Here is a 15171-nt window from a genome sequence, read left to right as displayed (position 1 = left end):
AGCGTTGTACGTCCGCAGACATACCGCTGTGCTACTGGGGGGAGCAGTAAAATTGAACTGATAAAAAGTAAAATTGAGGTACAAATTGTAGAAAGATAGATGAAGTTTCTTTCGTCGAAAAAAAGGCCCCCAGTGGCACAGCGGTATGTCTGCGGACGTACAACGCTAGAATCCGGGTTTCGATACCCGTGGTGGGCAGAGCACAGAGAGCCCCTGTGTAGCTTTGTGTATAATTAAAACAAAACAAACAATCGTCGAAAAAAAAAAGCCAGTTATGGTGAAATTCGTGAATCTATATCTTGACTGGGAAAGTATAATTATTTCCAAAAGCTTGAAAGAAGTTCTTGGTGAATGAGTGGAATATTGAAAATGTGGAAAGCTATGTAGTTGTTGAATGAAAACTTTAAGCTTATAAATGTAGATTGAAAGTGTTTTTGAACTCCATTAAATGTGCCTTCATGATGGCCGTAATTTCAAATCTCGATAATGCAACTACAATTTTCTATCTTTGCGGTTATTTACTGTAATAATTGTTATTCTGATAGTCATTTGTTGTAACAATCTGTTTATTTGTTTGTAATTGAGCCCGAAGGTACACAATGGGCTATCTATGCTCTGCCCACAACGGGTATTGAAAGCCGGTTTCTAGCATTGTAAGTCCAAAGACATACCACTGTGCCACTGGGAGGCGTTGTAGTAGTCGTAATATTTACTGTAACGTACCGCAACATTTACTATTGGTACATGTGTATTGCACTGTTATCGCGCTTACATGAATACGCATGCGTCGTCGGAAGCATCGTAATAGTATTTAATCCAAAGTGCAGTTGTACATCGAAACGGTTGTATACATTTATTTAACTTATATGTATTTTTAAGCTGTTTTTTTCAGCTAAAACAATACTCGTTTATATGAAGTAAACATTATTATATGCAATCCAATCCAATGTGCTAAACATTTAGCTTCGTTTGGAATATCTCTGAATTTTTATGGTCCATTTTGTCGTAAGTTGGGTATTTCATGGACGTATCTAGATTCTCGTGAGTGATTTAAGGTATTCTGTACCGCACAATAAATTCAATTGGCTAATTCTCTCACTGAGTCAGCGGTAAGTCTACGGAATTATGACGCAAAAATCCGGAATTCGATGCCTCGTGATGGACAAAAGTGGAAATAGCTCATTGTGTGGCTTAGGGTAAAGCAACAAAATAATTGTCTAATCGCTAGTAAACCTTATGTAGATAGCTATGTGGAAAATACAAAGATTGAGAGCGTTGTATAAAACGATTTTGGAGCCTCGCCATATCGTTACAGTCCATGTCACCCCGTTTATTCGTGCCCTATCTGACGAACGTGCATCTCGACAATGATCCTGCAGCGTAGATTTCATAACAAAAAGCTCTGCAGTAAGGCTGTCATATCAAAAGTACACAGTTATTCTCTGTTGCTTTCCATAGTCCATTTGATGTATGAAGACGACAATTTTCCAACACCCGTTTCAATAGTCAGATTGCATAGAAATCCATATGCGTTGCTTGCGACGACTTGACGGATATTTTCATATAAAGTAATATGAAAACACGTTTTATTTTCCGGCTCCTTGAGATCATAGGTTGAACGTAAGTGTTGTGGAAGTAACTTGTAGACACGTGACTTGTGCATCTTTTCAATCAGAGATCCTTCTTAATTATCTTGCATATTGCTTGTTGCCAGGGGCACGTGGCCGGTTTTTGTTACCGACCTCTGTGTTCGTGGATCATTACCTGTCACAAGAAGCTACACTTTGGTTGCCAAAACTGGAGTTCTTCTTATTACATGTATCTTTCTGGATGATCCTAGCGCCTCAATTTGAACCACATTCCATTGTTTTCCAACGCTAACAGGTACAAGAAATATCCCATTCTTCATTCCCAATCTAAACGCATCTTTATGTTGCAAAAGCCATACATTTTCAGTGACATCACGTTTCACGATACGCCAAACAATGTCAAAATGTAACACTATATACATGCATTTTATATCGGCTGTGGTTTTCACGTGACTTATTGATTTGCATAATTATACTAAAATTTTATGGGTTTCAGACTGAATCAGGTTTAACTCACGACGCCCTGTTCTTAGTATAGAATCTCACAAAGCTAAGCTACTTCTGCTTCACGATCAAACAGAATAGAATGAAATTTAACTTAAATTTGATGACGAGAAATCCACGTTTTAGAAAATAAAAGTTTGGAGACGGCTTGAATGGGTGATGAAGAAAACTTTATTATAAATGTACAACGTTTTGACAGGATTATGTCATCATCGGGTATGTTGTTTATTACTGTATTCATCTAGTTTGATGTAGCAGGCAAATTGGTGGTCTGATTCCTGTTTACGTTTCAGTAAGTAGTTTGGTTCTTCATACTGGGAATTCAGGGTAGCTTTTAAAAGTCTTCGTTGCATGTTTTGGATAATACCTGTAAACCGGTTTAGGATTTTGGATAACTTGAGTTTTACAAAGTTGGGAATTAACTGTTCAGAGAAACATTGTCCGAGGAAGGAAATATCGATTCTCATTTTTACGACTTTTATATTTATGTTATAAAGTTTGGAGATAGTCGAACTGGTACGATATATTTATGGTAGACAAGTGAGGAGGCATACTAGAAGGACATACGTAGGATAACAAAGACGGTTGTAAATTTATAATAAAGTATTCTTCCTTATCCATTCAAGCCGTCTCCAAATTTTTATTTTGAAATTAAACTTAATATATAAGCAGCATATATTCAGTTTATTTGATTGATGTCCTCCTGATTACGTCAAAAATACATTAGTTTTCGTCGAAAACTTTTCACTTTTTTCATCATTTTTTTACCTACCCCGTATCGTTTTTTCATATACTATACTATGCTATTTTTGATAAGTTTTCACTAGAATGTCTCTCTTTGAAACACGAAACACTGTTAACAGCTTTTCGTGCTATCTGTACATAAAAAGTGCCGCGAGTCTTTCGTAATTTTACTCTTTATTTCAACAGCAAATCAAAGTGTCAAATGTCATGTAAACTGTGTAAGAAAAGCTGTATTGCACTATACATAACGCCCTGAAATGCGCCTCTATGACGTTTTTAGAGCCGCCATTGTTTGTTTCTGTAGAGCAGTTAATTACTCCATACTGGCATGATAAAAGACACGCCGGTTTGAAACCCCTTACTCAAAGGAAACAGTGGTGTAGGGTTCGGGATTTCCAAACAGCTGATTGTGATGAAAGTTTTGAGACATCCTTGAGACTAATAGGGTGAAAAGTTCGCTGAATTGTTGACATAAAAAGAAGCTTTTTAGCTTTAACTGACGGATTGGATAAAAAACTTGGTGAGTGACATTGCAGGATCTAACCATCTCATCACTAACCACATAAAGTTACCGAGCCCGTGTTTATGTATTGTATAATGTACTTACACACAGTTTACTTAGTGACGTTTAAATTTTATAAACCTTTCCTCATACATCGGATGCAGGTTTTCCTTAATATATCGCGCAGATTTATATTCATAACGATTAGACAGATTTCATCTATAGGCTTATCTTAATAATGAATAGATATTGTGTAGATTTATTTTAATAAAGTATAGATATAAATATAATCCAGGTTTATTTTAATAAAGAATAGATATAGATATAATCCGAGCTTATCTTAATAATGAAAGATATTGTGTAATTGATCTTAATAAAGTATAGATATAGATATAATCCAGGTTTATTTTAATAAAGAATAGATATAGATATAATTCGAGCTTATCTTAATAATGAATAGATATTTGTAGATTTATCTTAATAAAGTATTTATTAAGATAAACCTGGAGTATATCTATTCTTTGTTAAGATAAACCTGTATTATATCTATATCTAGAATAGATATAGATATAATCCAGGTTTGTCTTAATAAAGAATAAATATTGATATAATCCGAGTTTATCTTAACAAAGAATGGATTATATAATAACTAATATTTTTAACTATACGTTTCTGTCTGGTCTTTAAACATACATCTAACACGTAACAAAATAGTAACAATAACGATGGAAGTGAATCTGCTATAATTATACATTTCTTGCGACATTACTTTTCTTACTGTTGAACAAAAGCATATACTGATTACTCTAATGACCGCATTGTCTGACTAGATTAACACTTTCTAATAAAGGTCAGTCAAATCATAAGAATTAGACGTTAAAGAAATGCAGAGAGAAATGAAAAATATGTGTTTTAGACTTTTTTGTGATAAACACATTATATATATATATATTTGTAAAAAATACAAGCATTTTACGTGGAGTTGTGAAAAAAAACGTGTTTTTATTTTATTTTGCCTACGACGTATGATGAAATTCACGCCAGTGAAGAATGTTAAATAGTTTGAAACTTCGTATCTAAAACTAGGCATAATGCAAAATTAGTCTAAATGAAACTATTCAACATGTCAACATACTGTCTAAAATTGTTATTAATAGTAGGAAAACACTCACGCAGTCAAACAGAGTCAACATAAATACATAAACTCATGAAAATATTAAAACTCTAAAATATTCATTCGAACTTCAACTACTTACACGCAAAACTTGTGTTTAGTTTGTAAAAAAAATTAATTGGTTAAATCACTTGTTTCATTTATCTTAGATAAGATTTCAAGCGTCACAAACATGAGTCTGTTTTAATGTTTTCATATATGTAGCACGAGATGATACGCTTTCAGCTCAAGGTTATATAATATTGCTTTCAGTTTCGAGAAGTTTATCGTTAATATTCATCATAGTGACAAGAAACATATGAAACATTAAGCATTAAACCTCTCGGCAAGATCACCTAACATAACGCATTAGCTGCAACAGTCCCCCTGTGGGACAGTGGTATGTTGTCGGAATTACAACGCTAAAATAGCTGAACAGAGATTGCGCTACCTATTTTTGTGTGTGATGTTGATATGATGATGGCATTTTATTGCTTGACATACAATTATTAAAACATCCATATTACTATAAACAGACGGGGCATGTCCCAATGATTAGCGTGCTGGGCTGCGGATTGAAAAGTCCAAGGTTTGAACCATCGATATTCCGTTGAACGTGCTGTGAATTTTCAACTGTATGCTCGTTATAAAAGTGACAATCAATTCCACTATTTAGGTTAAAGTATCCGTGATGCGACAGGTGCTGGTGAATTTTGCCCATCACCTGGTCAGCACTTCTAAAATGGGGACGGGTATGCCTTAATCTTAGGTTCTCTAACCTGGCCGTTTAGCACACGGTCACATAAAGCTCAATTCAAATTGAAATTACCAAATACTTCAAGCGAGAGAATAGACAGGAGCCGAGATACTGATTTAAACCATTATTATTGCGTAAATTTCCTAAGGCACAATAACAAATCGGAGCAGGTTGATAAGCGGAATAAGCTTTATATTTAAGGACGATCGTTTTTCTGTTAAGATTTTGAAGATATTTTTGTCATGGAAGGGGGAGCGAGGAAGCAGTAGTAACGATTGATTAGATTGCTGCTTTATATCAGTATTGCTAATCGATAGACATCATGCAGGCAGTGTTGAATGTAGAATTGTTGTAAATAATGCTAAAACGGCCTTTATCAGTTATTGCCCATAAATGGCACCAGATGACCTAGAGAATTTAACATCGCTGTAAGGTTTGCAGAATATTTTGTACAAAAGGAATAGCAAATATTGAGCGAATAGACTGAGAGTAGCAGATTTTCAGGAAGGGGATTTAGGGTAAATTCTGAGATTATATATATATATATACGATCTCTAAGTGATAAATACTGTATTTTAATTTTTCTTGAAACTTTTTACAGAAGAGTTGAGAAGCCTACTCGATAACAGAAGGATATTATGCACTCATATATATGTGTGTATGTGTCAATTTCGTTGGTAAAGTTCTTGATTAAATGCCTTATCACGTCGATAAGAAACGAGATCTTAATCCAGTGGGATTATCAGGAAAATATACAAATTGTAGTGTTAAGAAGTGAAAAGAAATTGACAGTAGAACTGAAATGTACGATGCTTTTCTAGAGTATTATGTAATCCAGAATGCCTTACAAAGATGTCTATGTACACACTGCCGGTTCTTGATCACATGTAGAGTATTATGCAATCCAGAATGCCTTACAAAGATGTCTATGTACACACTGCCGGTTCTTGATCACATGGATGATACTTATTCGAACATCCTGGAGACTCCAATGTTATGATCTGATGTCCATAGTCACATTTTAGACAAGGGTTAATTTTTTTTTTCATAATTTAGTGTCTGAAGTGTGTAAGTCTCTAAGCTGAAGATTTAGTTTTTATATGTTAGTAATGAAGTTTGCACATAATGTAGGGTTAAGAGATTTTACTACTCAAACAACTGTCGTTTTCTTTGGTAAACGAATGTTGATGTTTGTGGTTAATCTCTTCTCTATCATAAATGATTTAAACAAAATTTATAATATTTAAAATTCACTTACTTAATTTACTTCACACCATTACAGTTGTTGTTCATGAAAGTTGAGGATATAAGTAGCACCCAGACTACAACCATGTCTGTCGTATTCCAGCCGGCCTGATGAACAACGGTAGTGATGGAAAAGGCCTCGTCGGCATTGGATATGGCAGATGTAGTGTGGTTGACATATTATAACACTTTTCTTTGCTTTTTTTTCACAAGTTGCTTGAACTAGATTTGTTTCGTGGCCCTTCATGTTCCTGAAGTGAAAAATATTCTTATTTCATGTTTATTTATTCTAGAGTAATAGTTATAATTTAGCACACATTACTTGTCAGAAAATATTTTGATTATAGTTCAAGTTCAAAGTAAGGGTTAAGGTTACTATACAAACAATGTGTTTTTTTATCAACTCTGTATAACTGTAGTTGTTTCTACTAAAAAAAAGTTAAACGTATATAAGAGCAGAATTCGTTTAAAATCATGTAAAATATTTTCATCCAACTTTAAATAATTAAGAAAAAGCTTTGTTTACCGTTGTTATCCATCTTTTCGAAAGTTTCGTCCACTTCTAGTTTTTCATATTTTCAAAGTGCTTTAAATTTACATTTTTGCACATCCCATGTGGTGTTTCTTTTCTTAGTCTATTCGCAATAACTGTTTATTGCTAATATTGTAAGAGAAACCATTTGTGATGAAACTGATCTTTCATCATCTAATTATAAGCGTTTTCTTTTATACCACGGATGGGTTACGAGATACAACCATCGTCTGTCTTTGTAGAAAATCTTATATACATGTTGTTTCAATGTGACTCAAAAAAAGATGAAGACCCCCCAATAAAATACACACACACACACACATGTAAAAAAACACATCTTTATTCAATATTACTATGGTAACATGACGTTTTTCACTCGTGCAGTAGAGAAAGGCCCTATTTTATTTTCAGTGTCAGACTGTGAATGTCTGCGTCGTCGACTCTCAAAGATCTTGGCACCTGGTGTCACACGTCGGCAGGATCTTGGTGACGAAAGCCAGAGGCTTTTACTCTGGAACCCAGGAAATGCAGATTAATGTGACATAGCGGAATGTCGCTCATTTCCCGCCGTTTTCGTTGAGCCAGCAAGTGCAGCAACTTTCAACGAGTAGAAGTAGCGGCTGGTTTTAATTAGGATCATATTCAGCCCACACACATGGCATCCTCTGGATTGTACCGTTCTTCTCCCTCACCGTAACGGGACCCTCCACGACGAAAAATTCCTACTCATGACTTATGAGGTTGTAAGTGTCACTTTTTAAAACGTGACAATCCTGATTCACGAGCCTGCTAAGCGGAAGGAACACAGATTCGATCTCGTTTCGATGTAATAAGCATAAAATTCAAATTTTACATGTGTTTCGTATAGTTGAACAGCCTCGGTGTCATTTTTGATACGTGGGAATGAAAAATTCGTGAAGTTACCTTTGGTTTGGGTACCCTCTAAAGTTTCCACGTCAGAGTCACATAGTATAACTCAACTATCGATATAAAATCAGTTCGTTTTAATATTCCCGAACAGAATACCCTCATGATTTGACTAGTACATTGTAAGGACCAATTTTGGTCATAAAGTTTGAAAAGTACATAATAAAGTTCAATTCTGGCAATAGTTTGAACAGTATCAGACAGGCGGTAGCACTGCCTATGTAGAGATTGCTCGGATTGTTCATCAAAATGGTATTTAAATATCTCCTCAATAGGCCATCAGAACCTTACAACACTATACAGTGTTTCCTTTTATAACAATATCTATCGAATGACTGAGTCACAAGTTCTGGAAATGTCTGTAAATATCATAGCAAAAAGTTCGAATTTCTTGTTCTTCTTTCTTTTGCTTCTTTTTTATTACACGATAACTCAAAAACCAAAATAATGGTATCAACCCAATTTCACTGAGGTGACAAAGTTTCAAACGAAGTATCTACTTTTATAAGTATTATTAATAATTAGAAGTAATTTAAAAATAAAATCGTAATTCTAATGTTAACGATTTTATCGTTACCCCTTGAAGTCAGCTTTTTTACAGAAAAATGACGTTCATTTGAAAAGCTTAAATACAGGGTGAAACAGAAATTACCAGCCAATAATAGATAAACAATAAGTATTACAGTTGGAACCTCATTGTATTTACAACCAAGTTCTGCATTGAAGAGAAACAACAGCAAGCAAACAATAAAAGAAAAACTTTTTAAAATAGGAAGTAAATGTAGGGTTGGCTAATATCACTACTTCAAAAACAATGGAAACAAGATAATAGGGATGACATTTACATCTTCTCTACATAATAGCACAAGCAAGAATTAACATATAATATATATATATATATATATATATAACTAATCAATCACATCTGAGTTTAATTTATCCTATTTTTGTTTTTTTACATTCTACTACACTGTGTGCCTGTGCTATTATGTAGGGATGATGCCAATGCCATCTCTATTATATTGTTTGCATTAATTTTGAAGGAGTGATATTAGCCATCCCTACATTTACTTCCTTTTTTGAAAAGTTTGTTCCTTACTTGTATTATAAGGATTAATTTTGGCCATAGTCATGCCAGTATATTAAAATGATCAATTTTGCTCATAGTTTAACCTGTACTTAAAATAATGAATTTTGCTCATGACAAAGAAACTAATCTCATACATTGAAGTTGTCTGTTACAACCGAGTTTAACATAGTATGATATGGTGAAAACTAAAATTAACGAAAAGCTACAACATATAAAATTGATGGTCTAGTGTATCAAATTCACATGGACACAAAGATTACTTGAAAAGATTTTATACAACTGTTAAATGTGATTAAAAATCGAAACACTTACGAACAGGCGTGAGAAATGGAATCCTTAAAGTTCTCTGAATTTTCATTGCTAATATTAAACTATATTTGAAATTGGTCTAGCAATTAATTATTTAAAAAAAAACAGTTTTCTGCTCTTTTCACAGACGAGTGAGTTTATTCATGCCTCACAATGAGTTTGATATTTTCATAGTTAAAAGGTTTATTTTTGTTAATTTCACCTTTGTTTGTCTATAATGTATCAAGAATAAAGGAAACACCTTCGTTTGAAACACATCTGTTTTAAAATCTAGGTGGTGGCCTTACAATAGCTTGAGTGTACATATAAACTTTAGATAGATAATCACATAATAATTCAAAACATATTATCTTATATCGTCTTTCTAAATGTATATCTGTGTGTCCGTGCAGCTTCACAAATCAAATTGAGTCAAAATGAATTATGTATATTTAAGGCATGATTAGTTAAAAAAAAAGTCACGAAAGGGTATGTGAACGTGTGGGGTCCGTAAGAAAGGCGTCTTACCTTTTCTGGACAACTTAACATTCCGCTTTTGCAGTCAGAGGAACAAGAAATGTTCAATTATCTATAAAAAAAAAGGGGGGGTAGATAAAAAGTAAGCCAGAAGAAACTTAAAATACTGCAGTCACAAAACACTTGACGCATACCATTCATTACCTTATATACCTTTCTTGTTCAGATGTTGAGTCCCATCTTTACAGCAAGGACCTCATGTAGGAATTGAACTTTTAGCATCCCGTCGTCTTAACACATGCTCTGCATAATAACGATCACGCCTCTGTTGTTTAAACTGTGAATGTAGGTGTCTAAGTTAGTGGCACATCTCATATCTAAATTCTGCGGAAAAAAGTAAATGCGTAATGATTACCAGAGCTTAGAGTACTTGTACAGTTCATTTTATTTCGTTTTTCTTTCTTATTAGAAACTTCCATAACTTATTGAATTAAAAAAAAATTATGATCGAAAAACTTTTTATTCACTTCAATTAAAACAGAAACGCATAAATGTTAATATAAATTCAAAACTTTCAAGAGTTGTGATTTTCACATGATAACATATTTCATTTGAGCAGACAACTTAACACGAGTCACCTAATTTGGTAAACAAGCATAATGAGTGATTGTTCCAATGATACTTTTGTGTAGAATCAACAAACTTCATACTACCAACCAACGCAGGATATGGCTTATCCGATTAAGTGCATAACATGAGACAGTTTCAGTACAAGTTTCAAAAGCGAAATATGATTTCTTACACCTCGTTATATTGTTATGTTTCTTCATTCGTGGCCTGGCATGGACAGGTGGTTAAGGCGCTCGACTCGTAATCTGAGGGTCGCGGGTTCGCATCCCTGTCACGACAAACGTGGAGGCGTTATAATGTGACGGTCAATCCCACTATTCGTTGGTAAAAGAGTTGCCCAAGAGTTGGCGGTGGGTGGTGATGACTAGCTGCCTTCCCTCTAGGGACGGCTAGCGCAGATAGCCCTCGTGTAGCTTTGCGCGAAATTCAAAAAACAAACAATTCTTTGTTCGCGTTTTTTATTTTAGCGCAAAGCTACAGAAGGGGTTGTATCCACCACGGTGAGTTAACCTCGAATTTTAGCGTTATAAGCCTTGAAACTTGCCACTGACCCAACAGAGAACCTCTTGGTTTCAAAGATTATTCCTTATAACTGATTATAGCTTGTCATTAAACATGGCTATGTCCAGCGCTAGGTTTCAGAGGGAGATGTAATTTTTGCCTCTGGCTATGTAGCTTGTAATATAAAATGGACAATGTCCAACACTAAATTTCTCAAGCTTATTTCGAACTTTTAGGTTTAGCATGACTATGTTTAGCGTAACCTTCACATTTTTTTTATTACTGAGCTTTATAAATATTTTCTCGTACGTCTACCTTGTCGCTTTGTTAAAAACATGCAACATGAGTTACAATCTTACACGTTTTTGTTGTTTGTTTTTTTGTAAGGTATAGATAATGATTTTACTACTACTGAACTTATTAACAGACGAAAATGAAACAATACTCTTCACTCACTTAAATTACAATTGATGACGTGAGCATTAAATAAATTGTCGTAGAAGAGTGTTGTTTCGTGTCTCTTTTGCAAAAGTAAGAAAACAAGTACTGTAACATCAACTCGGTATATTAATGGTGTCTGCAGAACAACGGTGAATCTTTCCAAAAAGTAAATATTTAAAAGGATGAGTATCAGACCGCTGAAACTGCACAATAAACATTCGATGTTCACAGCTATTTTACTTATATGTGACCGGGCGTGGCTAAGTGATAAGTGTGCCCTGATTGTGAAGCTGGGAGTTCATGGTTCGAGTACTATTTTCGTAAAATTGCCTTTCACACTAAAGGGCTCTATGTGTGGGCTATAAAAGCTACGATAACGTCTCGTTATTTGGTCAGACAGTAACAACCCAAGAATTGGCGGTAGATGCTGTTGACTAGGTGCCTTCCTTCTAGGCTATCACTTCAAAATTAGGAACGGCTATGAGCAGATAACCACTGTGTAGCTTTGCGCGAAAAAACAGTATATATGTATATATTTATGTTTAAGCGAGCCCGTTAGATTTGGTGCCTTCGACGTTGAGGATATGCTGTTAAAGTAAGGTTCAACAATAAACTTTTAATAAACAGTTACTATATTTTGATAATTAAACTCTTGTTTAAGCTAACTCTGTTTTTCATTTAAATCAACTCTGTTCCTTCAAAGTGAAACTACTTTCTTATTTCGACTTCGTGTGTATTAAAATAAAATTTTATAATGAACCTAGTATTACTGAATCAAGAGGCTGATGAAAATCAGGCATCTGACGATAAATCAGGAAAACTGAAATACAGATCATTGGTCAATTAGCGTAAATTATGTGTGTGTGTGAGTGCATGTATGTATGTATATATATGTGTGTGTATGTATAGTGATCTCACACATGTTTGACTCGTTAGCCACTGGGAAGTAACTCAGAGTTCATAGTAATCCATATTGTTCAGGAACAATGAATCAACTCCATAAAAAAAAAATTTAGATGTTTTATGCATGTGGAAAAACCAACGGATAAATAAAAGACAGCCAGTCACAGAAGTTGCGCGAATTGGCTCTTAGTGTGTTAATGTCACTAGCAGATCCAGAAACAGCTTTCAAACCAATAGTACGTTATTCATATACCTAACCAAGATACATCATCATCCATGGCACCAATGGACGACCGCTATCTATTGATTACCGATCTCCGCAGTCATAGGTGTACAGGCTCCGATGTTGGCAGCTGCAACTGGATATGCAAACAGCGTATTGATGGTTAGAAACAGACTCTACAAGTTTAGCTTACATGCAAACGCCCTGCGAAATGCGTTTCACTTATAGTAAAGCCAATAAAAGAATAATAAAACACGTCGCCTGCAATGGTGCCGAAAACTCGTCCAGTGAACCAAAAATATTCTTTTCACAGATGAGTCAAGTTTCAATAAGTGTCCAGAAGACAGGTTTATATTCACACGGAAATAACTTGGAACCAGAGCCATCCCATTTTCACAGAGGAACGTGACACGTACAGGATTGGTGGAAGTGTGGAATGAGCAGGAATAAGCATTGGTTAAGGCACCTACCACTACATCCTGAGAAAACTACACATAATAGGAACCACATGTTAGGACTATTTGTGCTATTAATGCTGGTACAATTCGATTTGACAAAAGTATAATGGTTGATTGCGTCCAACCCCACTGTGTTAAACTGATCGACACTTTTCTTGAAGAAGAAGAGATAAACCGAAGAGTGTCCTTCACGCTAATTGGACTTCAGTCTCATAGGACGAATATGGAATGAATTTAGGAGACGAATCATATTTCATCTGGTTATTCAGATATTATAGATTCTGTGAAAGCTGTCGTCTTTAGATGAGTGGTCAAGGATAACACAGGATCTTCTCAAAACTCTAATTTTAAGCATGTAATATCAGTGCTAGGCTGCCCTTACAGTTCGTGGTAACTATGCCCCTTATTTAAGTAAAATATAACATGAACTCTGAAGATGTGAAAATATCACCTCTACAAAATCTTCATTTACAAACGTAAGCTGAATGACAAGTCATCATCTGCATTTCTAATTACATTACTGTTCATCAGATGCATATGATTTAACATTAACTGGGGAGACGACTGGTGTTATTTTATTACTGTGGTTTTGCCTTGTCATAACTATAATATTACAAATTCTGACTGCTCTTTAAATTTTATTGAGCGATGAATTAGAACACTGGGATTTAGCGTTTAGTAAAATGCTACTTTGAACTGGTTAATAACGTAAAGATCTCTGACGTCATTGTCAGCCATCATCATACAGCGATAGTATCTATAAAAATGTTTAATAAAGAAATTTGGTTTTTTTTCCTTAACTGTTCTGCTGGAATACTATAGACAAAAAATGCTGACAGACAAATTTACATATATTTCTTTAAACATCTTAATTTTTTCAGATGCTAATTCAACAAACTAGAAGAACAAACTCTATTCTCTTCAAAGATGTTAAGTGCGACTTTTTTTGTTCACCTGTTTTAACATAAAACCAAACCATTTTAACGGCACGAAATTAAGTTATATACCAAAATAAATATTCTAAGAAAGAAACGTGGAAGGTTAATACTTAGTTACAAAGTGAAATTAATTCTTGTATTTTAATAGGTTTAATTTGAAGAAAAGTCAAGTATTTGTTTTTCTGAAAAGCACTCTTAACCGTTTCATTACTTCAGACAGAAAAATTAAGCTTTTAAGTCATGAACAAGGGTAAAAATCAACGTGCTTTTAAGTCATGAACAAGGGAAAAATCAACGTAAGCCAAAATTTTAACTTATATCCACTTATGAATATTTTCACTTCGAGTTTGATTTTCGATTAAAAAAAACTCATGATGATGAAGAAAGATGATCATTTAAAAACGACACTTTCGATGTTGCAAGATTATTTGCCCTCCAGTGGCACAGCGGTATGTCTGCGGACTTACAACGCTAGAATCCGGGTTTCGATAACCGTGGTGGGCAGAGCACAGATAGCCCATTGTATAGCTTTGTGCTTAATTACAAACAAACAAAAGCAAGGTTATTTTCAAAGTTACAATAATATTTCAAAGGCTAAAAAGTTATTTTCAAGATGGCAAGATTACTTTCAAAATTGTAAACTAATATTCCAGGTAAAAAGTCAACTTCATGATAGCAGTGGTATTTTAAGACAACAGGATCATTGTCAAAGCCTTGAGAAATGAAGCTCAAAGCAGGAGTCGAAATTTCTTATTTCTATCGTGAAATATAAGAATTTAATGAAATTGAGATATTTAAACTCCTAATAAACATATAGAATACAAATATATATAACCTGGTTCTAATACAGATATTGTACGTAAATAATTGAGATACCACAAGCTTTGTCTTGAGACAGTTCCAGCCTTTGAAACACACTTGTTGATCAGCCAAGAGATAAATGTATCGGGCTACTGATAGAAGGGTCTAAAGTTAGAAGCGTATTACCGTTGAACACTCTTTGCACTTTCATCTGTAGACATGTTGTTAAAGTAAATCAATCTCATTATTCGGTTAAAAGTCGCCATGTAGGCGGTGGGTGCTGCTGACAAGTTGCTCTCTCTCTCTGGTCAGCAATATTGAACCCTTTGGTTACTGACCTCGCCGTTTACTCCATTTGTCGCATAAAGTGCTGTTTAACTAGGTTATAAATGCCAAATACTGTTTTATTATTACAATATTTTTTGACCGTCTAAAATTTATAGACGATTAAAAGTGAAATTTGTCTTT

This window comes from Limulus polyphemus, unplaced genomic scaffold (assembly GCF_000517525.1).
Source record: "Limulus polyphemus unplaced genomic scaffold, Limulus_polyphemus-2.1.2 Scaffold269, whole genome shotgun sequence".
Taxonomy (NCBI): Eukaryota; Metazoa; Arthropoda; class Merostomata; order Xiphosura; family Limulidae; genus Limulus; species Limulus polyphemus.
Note: the sequence above shows the minus strand (reverse complement) of the source record.